Source organism: Microcaecilia unicolor, chromosome 1 (assembly GCF_901765095.1).
Source record: "Microcaecilia unicolor chromosome 1, aMicUni1.1, whole genome shotgun sequence".
Taxonomy (NCBI): domain Eukaryota; kingdom Metazoa; phylum Chordata; class Amphibia; order Gymnophiona; family Siphonopidae; genus Microcaecilia; species Microcaecilia unicolor.
Genome location: NC_044031.1, coordinates 60,187,334 through 60,213,027, shown reverse-complemented (window position 1 = coordinate 60,213,027; position 25,694 = coordinate 60,187,334).

Sequence of the window (25,694 nt, the reverse complement as noted above, 5' to 3'; positions counted from 1 at the left end):
TCCTCGTGGCATATGGCGTCGGAGGGCGAGGGCGCAAAGAGTCGCTCCCCGGATCGCTTGAGCGCTTCTAGAGGGGATGCGGGGGTCTTAAAGCCTGATTCGCCCTTGTTGGGTGACAGTTTCGTGACCGATGAATGTCCTGGTCCTTCATCCGGCGTGGCGGTTTTTCCCGCCATAAACGCCCATCCCCCGCTCCTCGCCTCCGCCATCTTGGCCGGCCACGCGGCTCGGACGGCTTCTTCTTGGGCCGCCCTTGAGGTTGGAGACATTAATGCCATGAACGCCCTTAATTTGGGCGACGGCACAAAAGCGGCTAAAGTTAAGCGCCGTTCTTCCCGCGCGGCTCCTTCGCGGAGTGTCGCGCCGGACGCCATTTTGGATGCGCAGCATGTCTCTCCCCCGCTCTTGCGAGCGCCGGTTGAGGGTGCGTCTAGGGCTGTAGCCCAGGCTGCGGAAGTGCACAGTCTGGGGGGTTTCTCCCCCGAGTTTGTTTTGCTGCTGCATCAGGCCTTCCTTATGCAAAACGCTGCCCCTGCTCCCTCGTCTGGTAAAGAGGTTGAGGTTTCCAGAGGTAAACGCCCTCGGGTTGATTCCCAGGCCTTGGAGGACTTTCCTGCTTATAATCGAACGAGAATAACGCCCAAGTTCCGACCTAAATAGGGAGATGGGCGTTCTTCTCACAAAAACAAATAAAGCGGTATAATCGAAAGCCGAACGTTGGACGCTTTCAACTGCACTCCGTCGCGGATGCGGACAAAGTTGACGGGGGCGTATCGAAGGCGTGTCGAAGGCGGAACTGGGGCGTGGTTATCGGGCGAACAGAGATGGGCGCCCTTCGCCGATAATGGAACAGTTTTGAGCTAGAATTTAGGACACTTTTCCTGGACCCTGTTTTTTGACGAATAAGGCCCCCAAAAGTGCCCTAAATGACCAGATGACCCCCAGAGGGAGTCGGGGATGACCTCCCCTGACTCCCCCAGTGGTCACTAACCCCCTCCCACCACAACAAATGATGTTTCACAACTTTTTACTTTCACCCTCAAATGTCATACCCTCCTCCCAAGCAGCAGTATGCAGGTCCCTGGAGCAGTTGTTAGGGGGTGCAGTGGACGTCAGGCAGGTGGACCCAGGCCCATCCCCCCCCCTACCTGTTACAATTGTGCTGCTTAATGCTACTAGTCGTCCAACCCCCCCAAACCCACTGTACCCACATGTAGGTGCCCCCCTTCACCTCTTAGGGCTATAGTAATGATGTAGACTTGTGGGCAGTGGGTTTTGAGGGGGATTTGGGGGGCTCAACACCCAACGGAAGGGTGCTATGCACCTGGGAGCTCTTTTACCTTTTATTTGGTTTTTGTAAAAGTGCCCCCTAGGGTGCCCGGTTGGTGTCCTGCCATGTGAGGGGGACCAGTGCACTATGAATCCTGGCCCCTCCCACGAACAAATGCCTTGGATTTATTCGTTTTTGAGCTGGGCGATTTCATTTTCCATTATCGCTGAAAAGCAAAAACGCCCAGCTCACACCTTGACGAATAAAACATGGGCGTCTTTTTCTTTTAAAAAATACGATCCGCCCCGCCCCTTCACGGACCCGTTCTCGGAGATAAACGCCCATGGAGATAGGCGTTTCTGTTCCATTATGCCCCTCCATGTCTCCTCCGATGTAGATGAGGGCAGCGTATCTGAGTTCTCCCAACGGTCCTTTGCGGATTCCTTGGAGGAGATGGATCCCCGCTCGGATGGAGCGGATGACCCCTCTGCAGCGCGGCTTTTTAGCTCAGAGGATTTGCCCAACCTGTTGATACAGGCCATGGACACTTTGAAGATTTCCTCTCCGGAGGACGTCTCTCCCTCAGCCCCTGTTGGCTCTGCCATTATGCTGGGGACGAAGCGCCCGCCTAGAACCTTCCACGTGCATGATGCCATGCACACCTTAATTTCGGCTCAATGGGATGTCCCTGAAGCGAGCCTTAAAGTGGCTAGGGCTATGTCCCGCCTCTATCCTTTGACTGAAAGTGAACGTGAGGCCTATCTGTGGCCTACCGTGGATTCTTTAATCACTGCGGTGACTAAGAAAACGGCGTTGCCGGTGGAAGGTGGCACGGCCCTAAAGGACGCCCAAGACAGGAGATTGGAGGCGGCCTTAAGGTCGTCCTTTGAGGCGGCTGCTTTAAGTTTGCAGGCCTCAGTTTGCGGCTCCTATGTGGCCAGGGCGTGCCTGACTATGGTGCAGCGGGCTTCCCCCTCGGATCATTCCTTGAGGGCTGATTGGCCGGCCCTGGAATCGGGCTTAGCCTATTTGGCAGACTTGCTGTATGATGTCTTGAGGGCCTCAGCTAAGGGCATGGCTCAGACAATCTCTGCGCGGCGGTGGCTTTGGCTGAAACATTGGTCTGCTGACCACGCCTCTAAATCCCGCCTGGCTAGATTGCCTTTTAAAGGCAAGCTGCTCTTTGGGGTCGAGCTGGACAAAATCGTGACCGATCTCGGCACGTCTAAGGGCAAGAAGTTACCAGAGGTCAGGGCTCGGGCTAGTACTCGTCCCGGTACCTCCAGAGGACGGTTTCAGGAAGCCCGTCGGTACCGCCCGGGCAGGTCGGGTTCCTCTGCCCCCTCTTCCTTTAAGAGGAATTTCTCCCCCAAGCAGCATTCCTTTCGCAGAGACCGCCGTCCCGGAGGTGCTCCCTCCGGTCCTCCCCCAGGGTCTCGTACCCAATGACGGGGCCTTGGTCCACGCCCCAGTGCAGATTGGAGGACGGCTGTCCTCGTTTCTGGGCGAGTGGACCAGGGTAACTTCAGACGCTTGGGTGCTGGAAGTCATCAGAGACGGCTACAAGCTAGAGTTCTGCCGACCCTTAAGAGACGGGTTTGTACTCTCTCCCTGCAAGTCTCCGGTCAAAGCTGTGGCAGTGCAGCAGACTTTGGACAATCTGATCTGCCTGGGGGCGGTCGTTCCGGTGCCAGAAAGTCAGCTTGGCAAGGGGCGTTACTCCATTTACTTTGTGGTACCAAAGAAAGGAGGTTCTGTCCGGCCTATCCTCGACCTCAAAGGGGTCAATCGGGCCTTGAAAGTGCGGCACTTTCGCATGGAGACTCTCCGCTCTGTTATAGCGGCAGTGAAGGCAGGGGAGTACCTGGCATCCTTGGACATCAAGGAAGCGTACTTGCATATTCCCATCTGGCCTCCTCATCAACGCTTTCTGCGTTTTGCAGTCCTGGGCCGACACTTCCAGTTCAGAGCCCTCCCGTTCGGGTTGGCTACTGCTCCGCGGACCTTTTCCAAAGTAATGGTGGTCATCGCGGCCTTCCTGCGAAAGGAAGGAGTACAAGTCCATCCTTATCTGGACGACTGGTTGATCCGAGCCCCCTCTTATGCAGAGTGCGGCAAAGCTGTGGACCGGATAGTTGCTCTTTTGAGCTCCCTGGGATGGATCATCAACTGGGAGAAAAGCCAGCTGCGCCCTACTCAGTCCCTGGAGTATCTGGGAGTTCGATTCGACACCCAAGTGGGCAGAGTGTTCCTGCCAGACAATCGGATTGTCAAGCTTCAGGCTCAGGTGGACCAGTTCCTAGTAGCCTCTCCTCTTCGGGCTTGGGACTATGTGCAGCTGTTGGGCTCTATGACGGCCACGATGGAAGTAGTGCCCTGGGCCAGGGCTCATATGAGACCACTACAACAATCTCTGCTGCAGCGCTGGACTCCGATGTCGGAGGATTATGCTGTGCGCCTTCCCTTGGACCCAGCAGTGCGCAAGGCGCTGAGCTGGTGGATTCAGACAGACAAGTTGTCTGCGGGAATGCCTCTGGTGACCCCGGAGTGGATTGTCGTCACGCCGGACGCCTCTTTGTCGGGCTGGGGAGCCCACTGCTTGGGAAGGACAGCGCAGGGGCTCTGGTCTCCTGCAGAGGCAAAGTGGTCTATCAACCTCCTGGAACTCAGAGCCATTCGGTTGGCGCTTTTGGAGTTCATCCCGGTACTGGTGATGAAGCCGGTACGGGTCCTGTCGGACAATGCCACGGCTGTGGCCTATGTCAACCGCCAGGGAGGTACCAAGAGCGCCCCTCTAGCCAAGGAGGCTATGAATCTATGCCAGTGGGCAGAAGCGAACCTGGAGCAGCTGTCAGCGGCCCACATTGCCGGAGTCATGAATGTCAAGGCGGACTTTCTCAGTCGCCATACCTTGGAGCCCGGAGAGTGGCAGCTATCTGCTCAGGCGTTCTTGGACATCACGAAGCGCTGGGGCCAGCCGAGCCTAGATCTGATGGCGTCATCAGCCAATTGCCAAGTGCCGCGCTTTTTCAGCAGAGGACGGGACCCTCGATCCCTGGGAGTAGATGCTCTTCTCCAACAGTGGCCGACTCAAGAGCTTCTCTATGTGTTCCCGCCCTGGCCCATGTTGGGCAGGGTGCTAGACCGGGTGGCAAAGCATCCCGGCAGGGTAATCCTGGTGGGTCCGGATTGGCCCAGACGTCCCTGGTATGCGGACTTGATCAGGCTCTCAGTCGACGATCCTCTGCGGCTGCCAGTGGAGCAGGGCCTGTTACATCAGGGTCCTGTGGTGATGGAGGATCCCTCCCCCTTTGGTCTTACGGCCTGGCTATTGAGCGGCAGCGTCTGAGAAAGAAGGGCTTCTCAGACAAGGTCATCGCCACTATGCTGAGAGCGAGGAAGCGCTCTACTTCTACTGCTTACGCCAGGGTTTGGCGTATATTTGCAGCGTGGTGTGAAGCAGGCTCACTTTCTCCCTTCACTGCTCCAATTTCTTCAGTGTTGGCGTTCCTGCAAGAAGGTCTGGAGAAAGGCCTGTCGCTCAGTTCCCTTAAAGTCCAGGTAGCGGCTCTGGCTTGCTTCAGGGGCCGCCTGAAGGGTGCTTCCCTGGCTTCGCAGCCAGATGTGGTGCGCTTTCTCAAGGGAGTTAATCACCTGCGCCCTCCTCCGCACTCAGTGGTGCCTGCGTGGAATCTCAACCTGGTACTAAGAGCATTGCAGAAGCCGCCTTTTGAACCCTTGTCGAGGGCATCTCTGAAAGACCTGACGTTGAAAGCAGTCTTTTTGGTGGCTATCACTTCAGCCAGAAGAGTTTCCGAGCTCCAGGCGCTCTCATGTCGAGAGCCCTTTCTGCAGTTCACTGAGGCAGGAGTGACTATTCGCACAGTGCCTTCCTTCCTGCCCAAGATTGTTTCTCGCTTCCATGTGAATCAGCAGCTCTGTCTCCCTTCCTTTCGTAGGGAGGACTACCCAGAGGAGTACTCTGCTCTTAAATATCTGGATGTGAGACGAGTCATCATCAGATACTTGGAAGTGACCAATGATTTCCGGAAATCGGATCATCTGTTTGTCCTGTTTGCAGGTCCTCGTAAGGGTCTGCAGGCTGCTAAGCCTACAGTGGCAAGATGGGTCAAGGAAGCCATTGCAGCGGCTTATGTGGCCGCGGGGAAGGTGCCGCCTATCCAGCTGAAGGCTCACTCCACTAGAGCTCAGGCGGCCTCGATGGCAGAGGCCGGGTCCGTCTCCTTGGAAGAGATATGCAAGGCGGCAACTTGGGCTTCGGCTCATACATTCTCCAAGCATTACCGCTTGACTGTGGCTGCACGGGCGGAGGTCCGGTTTGGAGCTTCAGTGTTGAGGTCAGGGATTTCAATGTCCCGCCCTGGGTGAGTACTGCTTCGGTACATCCCACCAGTCTATGGATTGATCAGCTTGATGATATGGAAGGTAAAATTATGTATCATACCTGATAATTTTCTTTCCATTAATCATAGCTGATCAATCCATAGCCCCTCCCAGATATCTGTACTGTTTTTATTCTGGTTGCATTTCAGGTTCAAGTTTAGTCTTCAGTTACTTCAGAAAGACTTCGTGTTCAAGTTTTTTCACTTGGATTCTTCAAGAGTTGAGACGAGTTTGTGTTACAGTGAGCTGCTGCATTCCTCTCCCCTCCGTTTTACGGGGCTGGATTGAGATTTAAATTCTGCCGGCACTCCCTCCCGCTTCGTGCGGCTGTAGGGCAGCTTTGTACCCCTCCCGCTTCGGCGGTGTTAGGGTCAGTCAGCTCCTCCCGCGGTTGCGGTTGCAGGATAAGCCAGATCCCCCCGCATCGGCGGGTGTGGTGTCCCTCCCCCGCTCCGCGGGGATGAGCTGGACGGATTCCCCTCCCCCACTTGTGTGGGGATGAGCTGGGTTAATTCCCCTCCCCCGTTTCGGCGGTGGTGAGCTGGGCAGAGTGTCCCTTCGTGGGTGTAATTCTCTAAGTGCTGAGTCCTGCGGATGGAGCTTTGATATCGACATACTGAGGAGTTTCCGGCAGCACATGACCACATATAGGGGGCAAAAGTTTGCTCTCTATCTCCACCTGCTGGTAGATGGACACAACCCACCAGTCTATGGATTGATCAGCTATGATTAATGGAAAGAAAATTATCAGGTATGATACATAATTTTACCTTGCTGGCCTCCCACTTAGTCACCTCTCCCCTCTCCAGTCGGTTCAAAACTCTGCTGCCCGTCTCATCTTCCACCAGGGTCGCTTTACTCATACTACCCCTCTCCTCAAGACCCTTCACTGGCTCCCTATCTGTTTTCGCATCCTGTTAAAACTTCTTCTACTAACCTATAAATGTACTCACTCTGCTGCTCCCCAGTATCTCTCCACACTCGTCCATCCCTACACCCCTTCCCGTGTACTCCGCTCCATGGATAAATCCTTCTTATCTGTTCCCTTCTCCACTACTGCCAACTCCAGACTTCGCGCCTTTTGTCTCGCTGCACCCTACGCCTGGAATAAACTTCCTGAGCCCTTACGTCTTGCCCCATCCTTGGCCACCTTTAAATCTAGACTGAAAGCCCACCTCTTTAACATTGCTTTTGACTCGTAACCACTTGTAACCACTCGCATCCACCTACCCTCCTCTCTTCCTTCCCGTTCATATAAATTGATTTGATTTGCTTACTTTATTTATTTTTTGTCTATTAGATTGTAAGCTCTTTGAGCAAGGACTGTCTTTCTTCTATGTTTGTGCAGCGCTGCGTATGCTTTGTAGCGCTATAGAAATGCTAAATAGTAGTAGTAGTAGTAGTAATCTAAAATTTGTTTAGAAAAGAAAGGAACTCCAATAATGATAGTCTATAAAGCTGAACAATAAACTCTTAGACTTTAAGCATTGTCAACATATTTCTTTCAGTCATCTTAGCTGTTTCCTATGAGGAAAGATAAGCATTCACGTCAGATCAGACGAGAAATAGAACACACAGTAGGGAGAATAAAATAGTATAAAATAAACTGCCTCAAGCTGGAGAGTTCCATCAGGCTGTCTCGCCAAAAGCTTGTTTTAAAAGCCAGGTTTTCAGGTTTGATTTAAAACTCTTTAGGGAGAGCTCACTACAAAGAGAAAGGGGTAAACTGTTCCAGGCATGGGGAGACATAAAGAAGAAATCACGGGGTCGTGTGGATTCTAGGTGAGCGTGTTTAGGAGAACTAGTCGATGATCATTAACTGAACAGAGGACTCTGGAGAGAGAGTAAGGAATAGTGAGACAGGCAAGGTAGTCTGGGGCACCAATTCTAAGGGCTTTAAAAGTCAGTGGTGCTATTTTATAAGTGATTCGGTACTCAATGAGGATCCAATGGTAATGTTTCAGAAGATGGGTGGTTTGGTCAAAATGACCGGTGTGACAGAGCAGGCAGATGGCTGTATTTTGTAGGATTGGTAACTTTTTAATTGAGGAGCGTGGCAAGCCTGCATTGATGACATTACAGTAGTTGAACTGGGCAGTAAAGACAGATAGGATGAAGGTGTGGAAATCATTGTGACTGAAATAACACCGTATGGTGTACAACTGACGGAGATAAATGAAACAAAGTTTAGATAGGTGAGAAATATGAGGTAGGAAGGACAGAGAAGAATCTAGGACCGCCAAATAACAAAAGTGTAAGATTGATGTTATGGAGGTACCAAAAAGGGTAATAGGGGAGGATGGAGGGGAATTAGAGCCAGAAAACCAACAGGCAACAGTTTTGTCAGTGTTCAGAATAAGTTGGTGCTCCCATAACCAGCATGCAATGGAGTCAAGCCAGGTCTGTAGTGGGGTAATAGAAGGGGAAAATGGATTAGTAGGATAGAGAAGAAGAATGTCATCCACATGGAAGTAAGTTGAGATACCAAAAGATTGAATTGGGGCTGCCAGAGGGCTCAAGAATAAATTCAATAGCTTATCCAGCATTACAAAGGAATTCTTGTTTCTATTCTACTTTGGTTTTGGGGTTTCCATCTGATAGGAAAATTCATTATAAAAGAATCCAAGATGATTCTTTTTCTTACCAGGCTAGTAAATTGTGGAACTCTATACCTGAAGAAGTTTGTGCAGTTTCTAGTTATTTACAATTCCACAAGGGATTGAAAACTTCAACCATGTCTTATTGTTGAATATTTGAATGATTAACTTTTGTAAGTTTTCCAAACTTTCCAGTGTATGTAATCTGCTTAAATTCTTTATTGATATTAGTGGGATATAAATACCTGGAATAAAATAGAATAGACACACAGTGGCAATCCTGGGAAAGTGGAGGGATAAAGAGATGGAGGGGCAATGCTGCACATAGATGGAAGGGAGGGGAGAGAGAGGAAGTACTCCACATGGATGGAGGGGAAGGGATAGAAAACTAGGTAGATTTCAGAAGGGGGCAGGAAAATGGAAGAAAGCTGAATGTGGAAGATCAGTTCCAAAGATGGATATAGGACAAGAATTGAAGAAGACAGTCAGTACATTGGAGCCAACTCTGTGGGTGCTATGGGTGCTTGAGCACACCCAATATTGAGAAAATTCCTTGTATGTGTCCAGGGAGGGGTTATTTTCATTGGGCTTAGCACCCCCAATAATTTTGAAAAGTTGGCTCCTTTGCAGTGAGACAAGAAACAGAAAATGGACAGGAGACCCTGGAAACAGAGTTCAGAGCACAGAGGGAAGAAGAAGAACCAGACACTAGGAAAAAATGATTAGAAAACTAATATCATCTGACAACAAAAGTAGGAAAAATGATTTCATATTTATTTTAGTGATTGAGACATGTCATTTTTGAGAATTTACACCTGCTGTCTTTATATTTTGCACTTTAGAGGAGGAAATGCATCTCTTTCTGTTTTCTTGTTGTTGTGCTGCATACATAGCCTGGATTCTTGGGGTTTAAAGTTAATTTTTGTTTACGATAGTAATTTTAATTTGTAGTCACTTATATTTGATGAGGGAGCTGTCTGTGTAATTGAGGCCAAAGTATCTGGGTAGGGATCTGTAGTAAGCTGGCATGTTCAATTTCCCCAATTGGTGTATGTTCTAAAGCTCACTGCAATATTCACTGTGTTGCCAGGGCCATGCCTAGGGTCTCTGGCGCCCCCCCTGCAGACTATCAGTTGGTGCGCCCCCCCGGACCTGCCTGGTTCTAAGGCGTGTAACTCGCACAGAGCAGCAGGTACAATTCTAAACTAAGGCATGGGGGGGGGGGGGGTAACCTGCACAGAACAGCAGGTACATCTCTAGACACCTAACTGGGCAGACTAGATGGGCCATATTGGAAAGAATATATCAGCACAACTGCCTAGCCCAGGAAGATCTTCTTTACCGAACGCTAACCAGAAACCTACAGTGCTGGTGTCCCACCGTCCTTTCTTACTTTTCTTTGCAGCCCCACCCCTCGAAATACTCAGCAAAAGAATGCATTCACCTTTATACGGAGAAGAAAAATTATTTTCGATTACTATTTCTTCCTCAAAGAAAGGCGCTGCCCTCCACTGATAGCTGCACATCTTATCTATGACTTAGGAATGTCAACAATAGTCCATAGAATGTTTTAAATTCAGAATTTTCCATTACTGCACAGACATGCTCATTCCAATCAGGCATGCTGACATCAACATCTGTCCTCTGCTTTATTTACTGATGAAAACTAAGTTAAATGTGGGGTGTTTACACCAGATGATCAGGTTGGCCAAATACAAACATCTTTCATTGTTGTTCCAGCTTTAATTACTAATTTGCCAAGAAGATACAACCTAAGCTTTTGAGAGTAGGCCCACAGCAGAATTTGCTTTGAAAAGAATGAACTTAGTGGTGAATTCACACATATTTTCTTTCTTTCTCTTTCTTTCTTTCTTTCTTTTTCTCATATGACAAACATTACAACCCTTGAGAGTTCTAATGGCTGCAGTTCAAGAGCTAATCCATCTTCTGTCTGTGAGAACATTCAGCGTTATAACTGTGTATTCTTACGCTCATTCTGAAAGTCCAAAAATAGTTGTCCCTAGACTTTAGAGTTCCTCTTTGTTTCTACAAACTCAGTTTGTAATTATGACCGATTTTAAATTCTTCACCAGCAGCGAGCTACCATCAATCTTTTAAAAGCAAATGCATTATATTTACAGATAATAACAATACCAAATGATGACATCCTGGTGGGCGAGCGAGCGGGGGTTGTAAAAGCAGCCTGCCTTCAAGGGTGCCGTCGAGTTGTATTAAAAAAAAAAAAAAAAAAAACCTTACCGCGTTGGCGAACTGGCGGGCGGGGCGCCAGTAGTAAAAGCAACAAGCAGGCAAGCTCGTCTCCATTCGCTTCCCTGCCCTCTCTGCATCCCGCCTTCCTCTGATGTCATTTCCTTTCAGGCGGGCGGGACGCTGAGAGGGCAGGGAAGCGGATGGAGAAGAGCTTGCCTGCTTGCTGCTTTTACTACTGGTGCCCCGCCCGCCAGTTCGCCAACGCGGTAAAGTTTTTTTTTAAATACAACTCGACGGCGCCCTTGAAGGCAGGCGCCCCCCTGCGGCGCTTACCCCGCTTACCGTGTTGGCACGGCCCTGTGTGTTGCCGTTTCTTAGGTATGTTTTTGTGTGAGTTTTAAAGTTAATGCTGTTATGGAATGGTAGATTTGTTCTATAATCCCTGAATGAATTTGGTAGGGTTTTGTATTACTTCACAAGATGCCTGGTTCTGGAGGGGTTCATGTTGGTTTTATTGAGATGACACGAGAATCACATGTTTATTTTGTATGATGAGATCTATGTGGAATGTCTGGCTATGCTTTCTACACACTGTTGTCAAAAAGGCTTCTGTGGATGCAGAATATACGTTTACATTTAATACCTCGATGTTCCAGTGTTCTGTGTCAGGGATCATTATTTTACAGGCTATATAATTCAACTGTAAATTTTTGCTGAGTATATCTGAAATAGCATAAGTCATGACGGAAAATTGTAAGCCACATTGAGCCTGCAAATAGGTGGGAAAATGTGGGATACAAATGCAACAAACATCTAACATTTGCAATGTCTTCATTTTTTTGGAGTATACGTCCCTTTTATATGCTTTGCTGCTGGTAATAGGTGTTGAGGCTACTGTGGGGGCAGAGTCATGGACAGTCACCCCCTCTCTAAGGTTGGCCCTGTAAGAGTAATACCTTTTTTCCTAGAAAAAAACTGGGCAAAAGTGAACATGAGCACCTGGTCCCAGTGGCGTAGCCAAGGGTGGGCTGGGGTGGGCCCAGGCCCACCCACTTTAGGTTCAGGCCCACCAAGTAGCAGCACACCTATAATGTGGCTGGCAGGGACCCCAAGCCCCACCAGCCAAAAACTCCCAACAACAACTGTTTGCTGCCGGTGAAAATCTGCTATTTAAAAGGTATATGGGGGAGAGGGGATGTTTGAAAGACCATATGGCATGCAGGCGAGAGAGGGAGAAACCAAATCACTTGTAGGACAAGGCCAAGTTCTGCCCACCCACCTTGGGTCCAGGCCCACCCAAACTTGGGTGTCTGGCTACGCCCCTGCCTGGTCCTCTCCAGTCCTGGAGCTTCCATACCCCCCCCCCCCCCGGGTCAAAAAAGCAACATAATGGTAGGAAGCTGTTGATGGCTCTGCCAATCCTGCCTCTTGAGATGTAGACCTCCTGCTTATGAGGGCTCTGTGCCTTTATGGCATTTTCAATGCTGGGTAGTGGCTTGGCTAACAGGGTGGGAAGGAAGCTACACCACTGGGTGGGGGGGGGGGGGGGGGAAGAGAAGGGGATGCATCCCCAAAGGTTTGCCAGAGTCTCATAGCTGGTTAAAGTGGCCTTGCTGGCATATTGTGCGTCATCATACTTAACATATATCAAGTGAGCCTTTTCATCTCTTATTTTTTTTCTTTTTTAATGTCTTTCATTTAAAGTTAGATATTTCATCAGCTCACTCTTCGCCTCTCTTTACTGCTGTTATTTATCATATCTAAGTTAGCAATAAAGATGAATCATATCTCATGCAGGCAGACTCCAAATGGGTTAATCTTGTGCATACTATGGCAGTAATGAACATACTCCTAAGCCATTTCATCTATTTGGAATTATTTATGGCTATCTGTCTTAATACGACAGCTTCCAGGAAAGTGAGGAATTTTACAGTGCATTTAAATAATTTTTTGGAACGGAAATGAAAAGTGTAGTTGATTAAAGGTTAGTAACAGCTTGTGTTTTTAGAGGTATTGCCAATATGACTTTATTTGAACTTTGATCATGAACGGTGCATAGCAGGGCTCAGCTTCTAGGCTTGCAGCAAACTTGCAAATTGCCCTATTAGAAAATGAATCCTGTCAGTTCAAATTCATTTCATATTTAGCTAACAGCAGTATTACAGCACTGCAGTTGCTCATGATACAGTTGTTTTTCCAAAAATCAGCTGTGGAGGCAAATTCAGTTATCTGCAAGAGAGTTAAGACTGAAACAGCAGAAGAAAGGAAATCAAATCCCAGTTACAATGAGAGATACTTTACAAGCATATCATTCAACAAAAGCTCACCTCTATACCAGGTCAAACAAGCTTCATAATTCCAGTGCCCAAAATGTTCTTCTTAAACTCATATTCCACAATCTTCAGTTTCCAAAATATTCAATGTTTACAGCCGACATGGACCACATTTCCACACTGTGTCAAGGAAAGACGTCAGTAGCCGCACTTTCTCATTTACCATTTAAGCTATGTTAAAAATGGCAGTGTGGAAACATGATCCATGTCGACTCTAAATAATGAATGTTTTTGAAATTGAAGATTGAGGAATATGAGTTTAAGAAGACATTTTTCAGCGCTGGGATTATGAAGTTTGTTTGAACTGTTCTTTTCCCACCATTTTTTTATATTTACTTCAACTGTATTCAATTCAGACACCTCTATACCAGCAGCACTACAGCAATTCAGATACACAAGTAAAAGAAATGAAAGAACATTCACAGATATTAATGTGTACTATTTATCACAGCTGATTTATTTTGTTGCCTGAACCCAAATAAAATCGAGCTTCTCTGGGTCCCTAACACAAGTGGATACATACCTGACATCAAAATCCCTTTTGGGAAGTATGAACTCCCCCTCAAATCACAAGTCAGGAACCTTGGAATACAGTTAGATTCAACACTTACTCTGATTCCTCAAATCCAAGCAACATCCAAGAGCTGCTTCTCTCCTTACATCGAGAAGGTAAATCTTATCCCAGTTGTGCATGCCATGGTAACATCAAGACCGGATTACTGCAATGCACTATACAATGGTCTGACTACAAAGGGCCTGCACCAGCTCCAGTTGATTCAGAATGCAGCAGCAAGACTCATAGAAGGTTGCAAGCAACATGACCACATCACACCATTTTTGCAAAAACTTCATTGGCTACCAGTACAATACTGGGCTAAATTTACAACTCTATGTCTGATCTTCAAGGCCCTGAAAGGAAATGGCCTTGACTATCTGAAGAATAGGATGATCCTCTACACACCGCCAAGGACACTAAGGTCCTCCCAAGGACTTTCATTAACTACACCCTCTCCAAAAGATGTTACACGATGTGATACCCGCAAGCGAGCCTTCTCCGGAGTAGCCCCCACACTCTGGAATGCATTGCCTGAAAGGTTCCACTTAACACAAGACTATCTCTACTTCAGGAAGCAGGTGAAAGCTTGGCTCTTCAACCAAGCCTTTAATTGAAGAAGTAACTAACTTGTTAGTCTCACTCACATACACAAGGATTGACTCGGGCTGCACATACTGCAGCGGGACATGTTTATCCATTCCTACCCTAGCTGAGATAATATTTAACCATCTCTCTGACCTCACGTGCAACTTTCTTCAAATCAATCACCTTACTTTCAAATTCTTCCTACTTTCTTACTCATCTATATGTTACATCTTTGCCTTACCCTTCACTACCAATTATAATGTTCTAGTAAATATTGTGTTGTCATTACAAGTAGTATACCATGCCATACTTTGTATCGTTGTTCAAATATTTTACTGCTCTAATTGCCTATTGCTCATGTTTGATCTATTCTTACTGTACACCGCCTTGAGTGAATTCCTTCAAAAAGGTGGTAAATAAATCCTAATAATAAATAAAATAATGAAAACACAGCATGTAGAGTTGATAAATCAATGAGAAATGAAGCTATAGTAAAAATGTTAAATGATGAAGTTTACAGCAAAAGTATAACCCCAAATTTCCTCAGTCAACCATCCGAAACCTCACCCCTTGTTTAGTGAATGATTTCCTTGATTATGTGTGTACATATGTATATTGGTTGACACTTTCATTTGTTCATGCATACAGCAATAGGAAGGCATTCCAAAAAAACATCTTTAAAAATGCTGTAGGAGGAAAAAGCCTCAACAGGCTCCCAGTTTCAAAAAATAACTGTTCAATCTCACTTTTTCTGAGTAGATCACAAATAATATTCTATGCTATAGAGAATAGTGATTGCTGTCGTTCATGTTGAACAATTTTATTATTACACCTTTGAATGTGTTGTAAATCAGATTGAATTTTTCTGTGTTAGCATTTCATTTTCCTAGAGCTTCGTGGGGCTCTGTTGCTGCCTAGTCTTCTTTCACAATTACAGGCACAGCAGGAACATCAATCCTTGTAGTCATTCTACCGGTAATGGAAATGGTAAGCCATATCTATTTTCTTTTTTTTTCCTCACTGATTTCTCCTACTTCTTTGAATGCATAGTTTCACTGAAGAAAGACCTAAATGGATAATTACACTGAGCCTTTACAAATTGTTCAGAACTCTACTGCTTACCTTTTGTTACGGATTTCTCAGTTTGAGCACATTTCTCCACTTCTCGTCAGATTGCATTGGCTTCCAATTGCCTTTACAATTAAGTGTAAGATTTTGTTATTTGTTCATCAGGCACTCTCACTGTTTCCCATATTATTTGAAGTCATTAGTGCATGTCTGTTGGTCTGCCTGTTCTCTGAGGTCCAAGGGTACTTGTTTGCTTATGGTTCCCTCTTTGTAGACCTTTCGTTTTGAAGATATCAGGAGAAGTGCCTTTTCAGTTGTAGCACCAAGAGAATGGAATAAACTGCACTGGCTCTTATAAAACAGAAAGATACCGCCGCCTTTAAGAAAGCTTTGAAAAGCCACTTGCTTAAGAAGGTACGCAGGGCCTTGTATGAATAGGGCATTGGCTTTTATGTTGTCAGCTATACAAAATCATTCCCTAATGAAGTTTGATTTTATAATTTTTCTTTGTGATTATTGTGTTCATTGTTCACTTAGAGGGGTATTTTCAATATGACGTCCAGTTTTGGACATTTTGCAAAAACATCAAAAAATCCAGTAATGAACATGGCCATTTTCAAATCAGAAAAATCTCTAACTTTTTGTTTTGAAAATGGCCATTTGATAGATTTTTTTTAGCTTAGTGCATCTAACCTTTAGGCCCATTAAAAAAAAAAAAAAAAAAAGTCCAAGGGAAAAATGCACAAAGCCATTGGATGTATGGGGTGCCAGCATTCTTAGTAGATTGGCCACATAGACATTCTAGCAGAGCACTGGGGCACTGCAGTGGATTTCACATAAAAGGTCCCAGGTACACATCTCATCCAAAACCCACTGCCCCCAACTGTACACCACTATAATAGCCCTTATGGCTGCAGGTGTCACCTATTTGTAGGTACAGTAGGTTTTTGGTGTGTTTTGGAGGGCTCACACTTTCCACCACAAGTGTACCGTTAGAGTGGTACAGTATATGGGCTTGGGCCCACTTCTCTACAGTGCACTGCACTGACTATTAGGCTACTACAGGGACCTGCTTGCTGCTCCAGTAAGATTGGTTATAACATTCAAAGTTGTCATAGAGGGAGGGAGGGAGGGGGGAGGGGGGGTCTTTGACCTCTGGGGGAGTAAGAGGTAATGCTGTAATCCATTCTATGGTAATTTCGTTATTTAGGGCATTTTTGGTCATGATTGAAACAGATCTAGCCATAAAGTCCTAATTATGGCCCCAGGCATTTTCATTTTGTTTCATTATTGCAGAAAAATGTCTAACTTTTGGTGCCCCCCCCCCCCCCAATGTCCCACCCACAACACACCACTGTGAAATTTGGATGAACTGTGGAGCAAAACATCTGAAATTGGGGTGTTGAAAATTACAGCTCGGACGTTTTTGAGAGAAACATGACTTTATGCCACCTTATGATGTTTTTTGGACATTTTTTTTCTTTTAAAAATGAGCCCCTTAATGTTTTATGTATTTTTATGACTATGTATATTTTTTGCACTCCACCTTGGATAAATCATAGACTGTAACCCATTCATAGTAACATAGTAAATGACAGCAGATCAGGGCCAATTGGCACATTCAGTCTGCCCAGTTGTTTTCCTTTCTGGTTCTAGTTAACGTTGATATTCCCTCACTTTATTCCTCCTAGTCCGGCACAGTTACTATGGTGAATTTTTCTTGACTAGTAGGCAGGAGCTGCAGTTCTCTCTGGAACCAAGCACAAATGTTGTCCTGAGATAGCCAATACCTATTACTCTTGAATGATAACTTAGACTTCCTTCCTTTTGAGGACTATGAATGCTGCCTTTCCAGTATCCTCAGTCCTTTCTAGTGCAAGCAGCATAAACTTGGGCCTGGGAATCCAACTGCAGAGCTGCACTGAATCACCAGACTGGTCAACGACTTTTCCGATACAAGCCAGAGCATCAACTGGAGCATTCGGCATGCACTCTCATCGCCCCATAATCCCCAATAATACTCAGAAACCACTTCTTCGACAAAATTTGGAATTTATTAAGGCCACAGCCAGGCACTTAAAACTCTATTATACATAATGCAAATTTAACATGTTACCGTAATACATAACTTCTTATAACTTGCCAAATTCAAACCCTGGGGTACACAGCTTTACTTCATAATGCGCCCCAATCCGCTGCCGGTGGTGCCGTCTAAGCACACCCACCGCCAACCTGTGCTTTCTTATAGCACCCGATGACTATGGTGTATCCCGTTTAAGGATACGCCCCAGATAAGTTCTTGGCCTCCTGGCCGTCCAAGCCAGGAGACAAGCCATATCCCCACTGAATTAACTGTAAACCTGCCCCAACTTTAGGCATAACATTGTACTTCATATTGCACTTAACATTTGGGCAATTATTCACAAATAACATAACAGTATTCTGCGCTCACTTGCTGTGTACCCGCCAGAGTCCCTGGATAATCACCGCCACGCACCGCTCCAGCTGTGACAACCTCCTCCAACGGGAGGGTGGGCCGGGTCAGCTCCTCTCACCAACCTCTCCTTCTAGCTGCTGACGAATCCCTACGTCAGCAACACTACTTTATATCCCCCCCACTTCCCCTCCCACCCTTCCTTACTTTAACTCTTTCCTTACTCTCTAGCCTCAAAACCCCTTCTCCCTACCTTCTACCTTAACGCTCGCTAGCTCTCAGCTCAGTTGTGATTGGCCTCTCCCTAACGGGCCGGCCTCTTTCTGTTTCTTTGTGCTCTACCTGTTCAATGTAACCACAAATAATTTTGTACTTTATTGTCAGTAAGTGCACCTTTTCCAAAAACTTGTGTAATCAAAACTGAAACATCCTCAACAATTTGCATGACTTTGAATATCACCCAGATGACCAAGCCATGTAATAGATTCATGGAACTCAGAAATAACTAGGATTCTAGATATTTTCTTCTCTTCGAGGATTCATATTATTCAAATCTCCATACAGATCTCTAGTTCTTTATGGAGCGGGGGGGGGGGGGGGGGGGGGGGAATGAGGAGGAGTGATATGACGCCCGAGAGAGCATGGAGAACAGTTCATTCTGACTATGATGGAACTTATTGGGGAGAGCAACTTGCTCATTATATATGTGTATATATATAAAAATCTATCAAATATTTATTTATTTTTGTTACATTTGTACCCCGTACTTTCCCACTCATGGCAGGCTCAATGTGGCTTACATGGGGCAATGGAGGGTTAAGTGACTTGCCCAGAGTCACAAGGAGCTGCTTGTGCCTGAAGTGGGAATTGAACTCAGTTCCCCAGGACCAAAGTCCAGCACCCTAACCACTAGGCTACTCCTCCACTAGCAACATTTTGTAGAAGCCTGCCCTTGCAGCCGCGCAGGCTTCTGTTTCTGTGAGTCTGACATCCTGCACGTACGTCAGACTCACAGAAACAGAAGCCTGCGCAGCTGCAAGGCCAGGCTTCTACATGGAATGTTGCTAGTGGAATAGCAACATTAACATTCCATGTAGAATCTCAAATAGTAGCAACATTCCCTCTAGAATGTCAAATAGGGAAAGGGAACTGGAACTTGATATGCTGCCTTTCTTATTTGTACCTGGGGCAATGGAGGGTTAAGTGACTTGCCCAGAGTCACAAGGAGCTGCCTGTGCCTGAAGTGGGAATTGAACTCAGTTCCCCAGGACCAAAGTCCAGCACCCTAACCACTAGGCCACTCCTCCTATAGATGAACAAATCATTCTTTTAGCAGTGTTTTTTTAAAGGACTAGATAAAAAAAAAAAACTCGAGTATATGTAAAAATAACTGCATGTTTGAAATACTTAGGTAAAGGTTCAGTGAAGAACATTTTTTTAAAATTACTTACGTGAAAGTAAAAAAGTTATTGCCTAATATAATACATTTTGAGTAAAAGTGCTTTCTTCCTCTTTCTTTCCACTACACATAACATTGGCACATGCATATCTTTTTGTGCTCACTCACTGCCAAATAATAGACATGACTATTCTTTTTCTTGGTGGTCCACTTGGCCACAGCTTTAGTATACAATAAACTGAACAAGTCCAAACTACATTGCTACTGTTATAAACCCTTGCAATTAATTCAGTGACCTTTGTTAGAACTAACCCTTTTTCCTTTGCAGCTAGTCAGCAATGACCTAGCCGCCCAAAACATTACCCATATATGTACCAATGTTTAATCCATTTGTAATGCAGTGAAACCTCTGGTGTTGTCAATGCCTTACCTCTGCCTGTGGCAGTATTATACATAAGCAGACTTTCACCCAATATTCATTTCAATTCATCACATCCCCTTTTTAATGAAGGCTGCCTGGAATTTCTAAATTCTTCTGCCAAAGCGGTGCTAGAGTTTGTCACTCGCCCACTCATACATTGCCAGATTGTATTGCTGCAGCCAAGGGCACCCTATACATAGAATCTAATAAATCCTGAATCGTAAATAAGAAAACGTCCAATCCTATGTCAGAGAAATGAATGCAATTGAGGCAATAAAGCCCTGGGTAATCAGTTGGCAACAATTTGTGAGAGACCCCCCCCAAAGAACCTACAAGTTTGGAAATTTCTACATTTACCCTCTTCTGAAGGTCATCAATAGCCTTCACTCATTTGGCATCCTTCCAAACTAAACAAGAAACAATATGTGACCAAACCAAGTGAGTGCAAGGGAACTGACAAGCCAAACAAACAAAAAAAAAGCTCTTTTCATTGACCTAATTAAACCTACACCTTTTCCATGACAAAGATCCTTTTCTTCCAAATGAATCAAAATCAAATCAGAGTAGGAAACATGCTGAGCATGAAACAAGGTGGGCAGCAGCTGATTACAGTGCATCCCACGCAGTCCCAACCAATGAATGGAGGTATCCAAAGTTGCCAGACCAAGATGTTTTCCCCATCTGGTCTCTTCTGCACGCTTTATAGCCCAAAAATATGTAGGAATGCCCAAAAAGCCATACACAGATACCGACTGGAACACGGTGCAGAGAAGAAACTAGTAACATAAATAAAAACAAAAAACCCAACATAACCCAATTATCTATTGGATGCCCACTGCCCTGGGATCAAAGCCTGGGACCCACCCTTACTTGCAGCAAAGGAAACCTCCCCAATTCTGAAAGAATTACTTCCACACAAAGAAGAGTCTAAACCCACAAAAGCTAAGACAGCCTTGAGCACAACTGCAAATTGATAATGCGTCAGAGGAGTACAGTCGTTGTGCACAAGCCAGTACAGTCCATCCCCTTCCACAGGTACATTGCATATATAGCCAAGCCAAAGATACTGGGCAAGTAATTAATTGAGCAGCATCATGCAAGACCAAACAATTACCCGCGCACAACTGATCAGTCTTAGAACACCTAATGCATATGTAAATCTCCGGGGATCCCAAGATAACATCAGACAAAAGTAAGCCAGTTCCACCCGTCGCTTTCTTATTAGAGGCCACCAACTCACCCACCCTGAAAACTTCAAAAAATGCAAGAAGGCAAGTTGAAAAAGCTTTACTTCAAATGATGAAGAACAAATATATATAAGGCATACAGCAAAGCCTTCAAGCTCTCATGCAAAATTGGGAGGCACACTACCTTCACAAATGAAACCTCTACTATATCCACCAATTAATTTACACACAAGAAAACCCCACAATTTACAGAAAACCCCAACTCCCACCAAAGATTGAACCAATAGCCCATAGGACCAATCCATCTGTTTGGCAAATCAGCTACAAGCTGTACACTAAAAGGAGGCAAAACACCTCCATGAAGATCTATAAGCCTTCCAAGTATTCGATGATATCGTACAATTGAGCAGCAGTGAGAACAGTCCAGGAAACTAGTTCACAAATCCACAGACATCTCCATTGGTGCTCTACCTACTCCTGGGGCCAACACCTGAAAACATGCCCACTGAAGAGAGAAAGAGCATTAGCAATTTCATTAAACATACCCAGGACATGCTTAGCCCCCAAAATTAAATCCAAGAGAAAGCATCTCAGCACTACCTGACACAACAATTCTACCAACAAATGACAATGCACAGATTGTCTATTAATTGTTTGAACCACTGCCATGCAGTCAGATAGCCTGGCAATTACATACAGGTCACCCCAGAGCATCAATGCCACCCAAACTAGAAAGAGCGCAAGTAAAACAACATTGATACACCAGCCCATTTCCTTCCACCAATTAGGTCACGGCTGAGCACACCATGCCCTTGAAAATGAATTCCAAAACCATGACTCCCTGCTGTATCAGCAAACAACTTAAGATCATTATTAAACACAGGAGGCCAAGGCTACACCCGAATCCCATTAAACTGTAATAAAAATGAACTCCATAACTCTAAATCTTCCTGAACCCCTTTTGGAATGCATACCCTATAATGCCTTTACCATAACCCCTTACTTAACAGTGCCAAATGGCAAGAAAAAACCACATCCCATAGGAACAACTCATGATGCAAAATTGAGATGCCCCACCAGCGACTGTGTTTCGTCTAATGTCAACTTATGTTTGGAAGCCACTGAAATCAAAGCCTGTAAGAGTAGGCAATCTAGACTCCATACGCACTGAATCCAATTCCATTCCAAGAAAAACCAAGGTAGATCAAGGACCCTCCTATTTCTTTTCCACCAGCGGAATCCCTAGTTCAGATGCCAAACCCCCAAACAGAAAATCATCCAAATAATGAACGATAAAGGAAGCCCCAGCCTTCTGTTCCGTTACCCAGTGCACAAACAAGGAAAAAGCTTCATAAAATGCACATGAGCTAGAACATCCCATAGGCATATATGAAAAAGAATTGATGTTGAAATTGAAAAAAAAAATAAATGAAAGGATTCAGGGTGCACTGGCAGCAAACTGAAGGCTGCCAAAAATAACTGCTTTCCCCATCAATGCCCCCTGATCAAGCTGACGTAACATCTCAATTACCTGATCAAATTATTAAATACTAGTAAAAAAGGCCCATTTCTGAAGGCAAGGAAACGGGCCCTAGGCAGGCAATTTCTCCCCCCCCCCAATGTTACGGTCCCCTCGACCCCCCCATGCCGGCGAAAACCGCCCCCCGCCACGGCGCCGCTGTTGTGGACTACCTGTGCTGACGGGGGACCCAAACCCCCGACAGCCGAAGTGCTGTTGTGCCCTTCACGTTGTTCATCTTCTCTGGAAGTTCCTCTGCGTGTGTCTGATGTCAGCACAGGTAGTCCACAACGGCGGCGGGGGGAAGTTTTCGGCGGGCCGGGGGGGGGGGGGTCGAGGGGGCCGTAGAGCGGGGGGGTGACAGATGATTCCGAGGCAGGGGGAGGAGTAGGGAAACACGCGAGCTGTCCTGGCGTCAGTGACGTCAGTGCGTGTCTGCCTAGCAGACCACCACCTCCAGGGAGCCACGGTCCCAAGCACAGAACGTTGGAGGTGAGAATTATTATATAGGACTGGGCTACCCTTACAAATGATTTCCCTAATAAATATTGTCTTGAAATCCAGAAATCATACCAATCATAACATGAAATATAAAACAATAATACACTTTATTAAGAAGTCACATAATAAAATTTGACTGTCTAGCTAGCTGTATCCAGATTCATAATAGTATTTCTAATACCAGGATACACACAGTCTCATACATTTAATTACTATAGTTTGATAAATATGTAAATCGTATAAGCCCTTTAATAAATTTCTGAAGTAAAAAAACTTCACAAGTATTTGAGGAGTAATTTCTTTGGTCGCAGCCGAAAATTAAAGTGCGGAATACTATTGTAGTAAAAAAGGGAATACCTTGGTGCAAAGGGAAGAAGCGAGTTGTGGATGACAATAGTCCAGAAGCAAGTTGTGACCAGAAAAGAAGTGAGAATATAAAGACTGCATTTACTCATATGGGAGTTTTCTTAAGAAAAGTAATGAAGTCACTGAGAAGAAAACTGGATTGTTATTGTTGGAATTTTAAGAAAAGAAAGAAGGAGCTAGTAGATTGAATAGTAGCCAGTTGAAAAAACATATGTTATAATTGGCTGAAACTGAGGGAGGAAGACCTCAGTTGAAAGAAAACAAAAGAGACTGATGTGGTGGAGAAAATGTTGGCATTTTGGATGGGCAGCGGTTTGTCTGGAGGCGGGTTATTTTTGCCTTCCTTTTGTGAGGAATATTTTAAAAAAATGGGGTTTAACCAGTATTTAGTGAAAGAAACAGGTGATGATACAGAGTGAAAACAATGAAATAAAAACAGCTCACAGAAATCAGGAGAAATGTTTTGATCTTTGGGGGAATCAGAAGATCAATGCACTCAGGATGTGTTTCAACTGGTGAAAGATATAATGTGTATGATATGTATTGTTCCTAAGTATTACTGGTACTTTATTTGCACTGATGTGGTACTTAATACTAATGAAAATGAGCATAATTTGTTAGAACATGAGAGTGTACGAAGAACAGCTAGAAGTAGCGAGGGATCTTGTTCTACATTTCTACATAGAAATTTTATTTCGGGTTAACTTTTTTCGAAATGGTGTTCCAGAAGGTACAGAATGGAGGTTGGTTATAGTGTGGAGTGGTTTAGAATGTCGGGATGACATTGAGTTTTTGCTGGGACAAACGTAACTTCCCTAAGGGGTAAATGTTTTATTACCTGGGGGAGGGGTCCGGGTGAAGGTCAGGCCGTTCCTGATCCATTTTGCCATCCCTGGTGACTAATGGAGTCACTCGTGGCCAGTGGAGGGCTTATGGAGGGTCCGGGGCTAGGAGCTTGCAAAAGCACAACCAGCTGTGAAGGCTCAATGCTCGCAAATGAGTTGAATCAGGAGGCAGCTTGGCAGGAAAATGGCCAGCTTTGGGCCTAGCCTTCCAGGTGGGATTGGACTGAGCATGTGCATGAGTTTTTACATGCTAGCCTCTCTTGAGCAACTACATAGAGCAGAAATATAACCCTAACATAATGTCTGTTTCTTATACAATATTTATAATCATGAGATATCTGAGTGATTTTCGTAACCCACTGTTGCCTTTTTTTCCCAAGGGTATACATACTTAAACTCTTCTATCTTACCGTATGGGTTTACTCTGCATTATCTTTAAAGCCACACTCCAGACTGTCTCTACCCTATTTATGTTCTTCCAAAGAAATCCCCAGGATTGCACCCAAAAATGAGCATATTGGATATATGTGACCCACTGACCGAAAAGATACCAAAAGTGCAGTATGTGACTTATTTATACCATAATATAGAGGGATATCAACTGCATAATCTTGCAAAATATCAGCCTCAGTTATGGACTAATTAAGGGGGTTATTTACTAAAGCTTAGCTCGAGTTGTCTGCAGCAGGACCCATAGGAATAAAATGGACCCTGCTGCACCTGTATTTTCTAGCATGTACAGAAGGAAGAGTGATTTCACAAAAATACACATTAAAAAAATGAGTGACATCGCTCCTCATCTTCTGCATGTATACATGGAAGTGCTTGCAACTTCCACATGTAACTGCTGGCACTTGAATAGGCAAAAATTCTTTCACAGGCACTTCCATCTAGGTAGCTAGAGGGCACAAAGTAGGAACCTCTTCCTGGAAGACCTTGGTTTGGGTGCTGACCCAAAGAGCTAGCTGGTGCCCAGAACTTAATGGCGAGACCAGGGTTACATATACATATTGAGCTCTTTAAGTCTTTCCCCATACTCTTTATGATGAAGACAACTGACCATTTTAGTAGCTGTGCTCTAGACCAACTCCATCCTGTTTATATCTTTTTGAAGGGGTGGTCTCCAAAACTGTAAACAGTATTCTAAATGAGATCTCACCGCAGTCTTATAGAGGGGCATCATCGCCTCCTTTTTCTTACTGGCCATTCTTCTAGCTTTTGTCATCACCTTTTCTACCCATTTGGCCAACTTGAGATCATCACATACACATGCACAACAGTTCTTCACCCCCTCAACTGTACCATTTCTTTGAATTATTCCAGCCCAAATGCATTTTTTAGCATTAAATCATATCTGCCAAATTCTGGACCATACTTCAAGCTTCACAAGGTCCTTCCTCATGTTATTCATACATACATAGGGGATGATCGTGGCCTGGTTTAGGCAGGGCTCCAAGGTACGCTGATAACTTACAGAATACTGTAAGTTAGGTGTGTTTCCCTACCACATTTAGGCTCCCAGACTTAAGCCAGTTCTTTAGCTACATTAGTCTTCTGGAAACCAAAGACCAGAAATTATCTTTTAGTCCATCTGCCCAACTGTAGAAACATAACCTACAAATCCGTCTACACGGCTGGATTCAGCTACCTGGGTTCCAAATGGTGGAAATCGGTTCCCAAGACCTTCAGTTCAGGAAAGAACTAAAAACTTACCTGTTCAAGAAATATTATGGTTAACCACTTATAATAGTAGAGAATCCACAAACGTGGAGAACTCAACGAAGTCCCATGGATAGTCACAATACAACAAAGCAGGGGGTAAAAAAACAAGAGTCCCAGAGTGAAGATGAACTAAACTTTATTAATCAGTATATTGATGCGACACAACGTTGTGTTTCAGCCAAAGGGCCTACATCAGGAGTCTAAATACTGGAGTTGAGAACGATAACGATGATCCAGAATTAGCAATGTTGTAATATACAGTCTGTATTGTAGTGG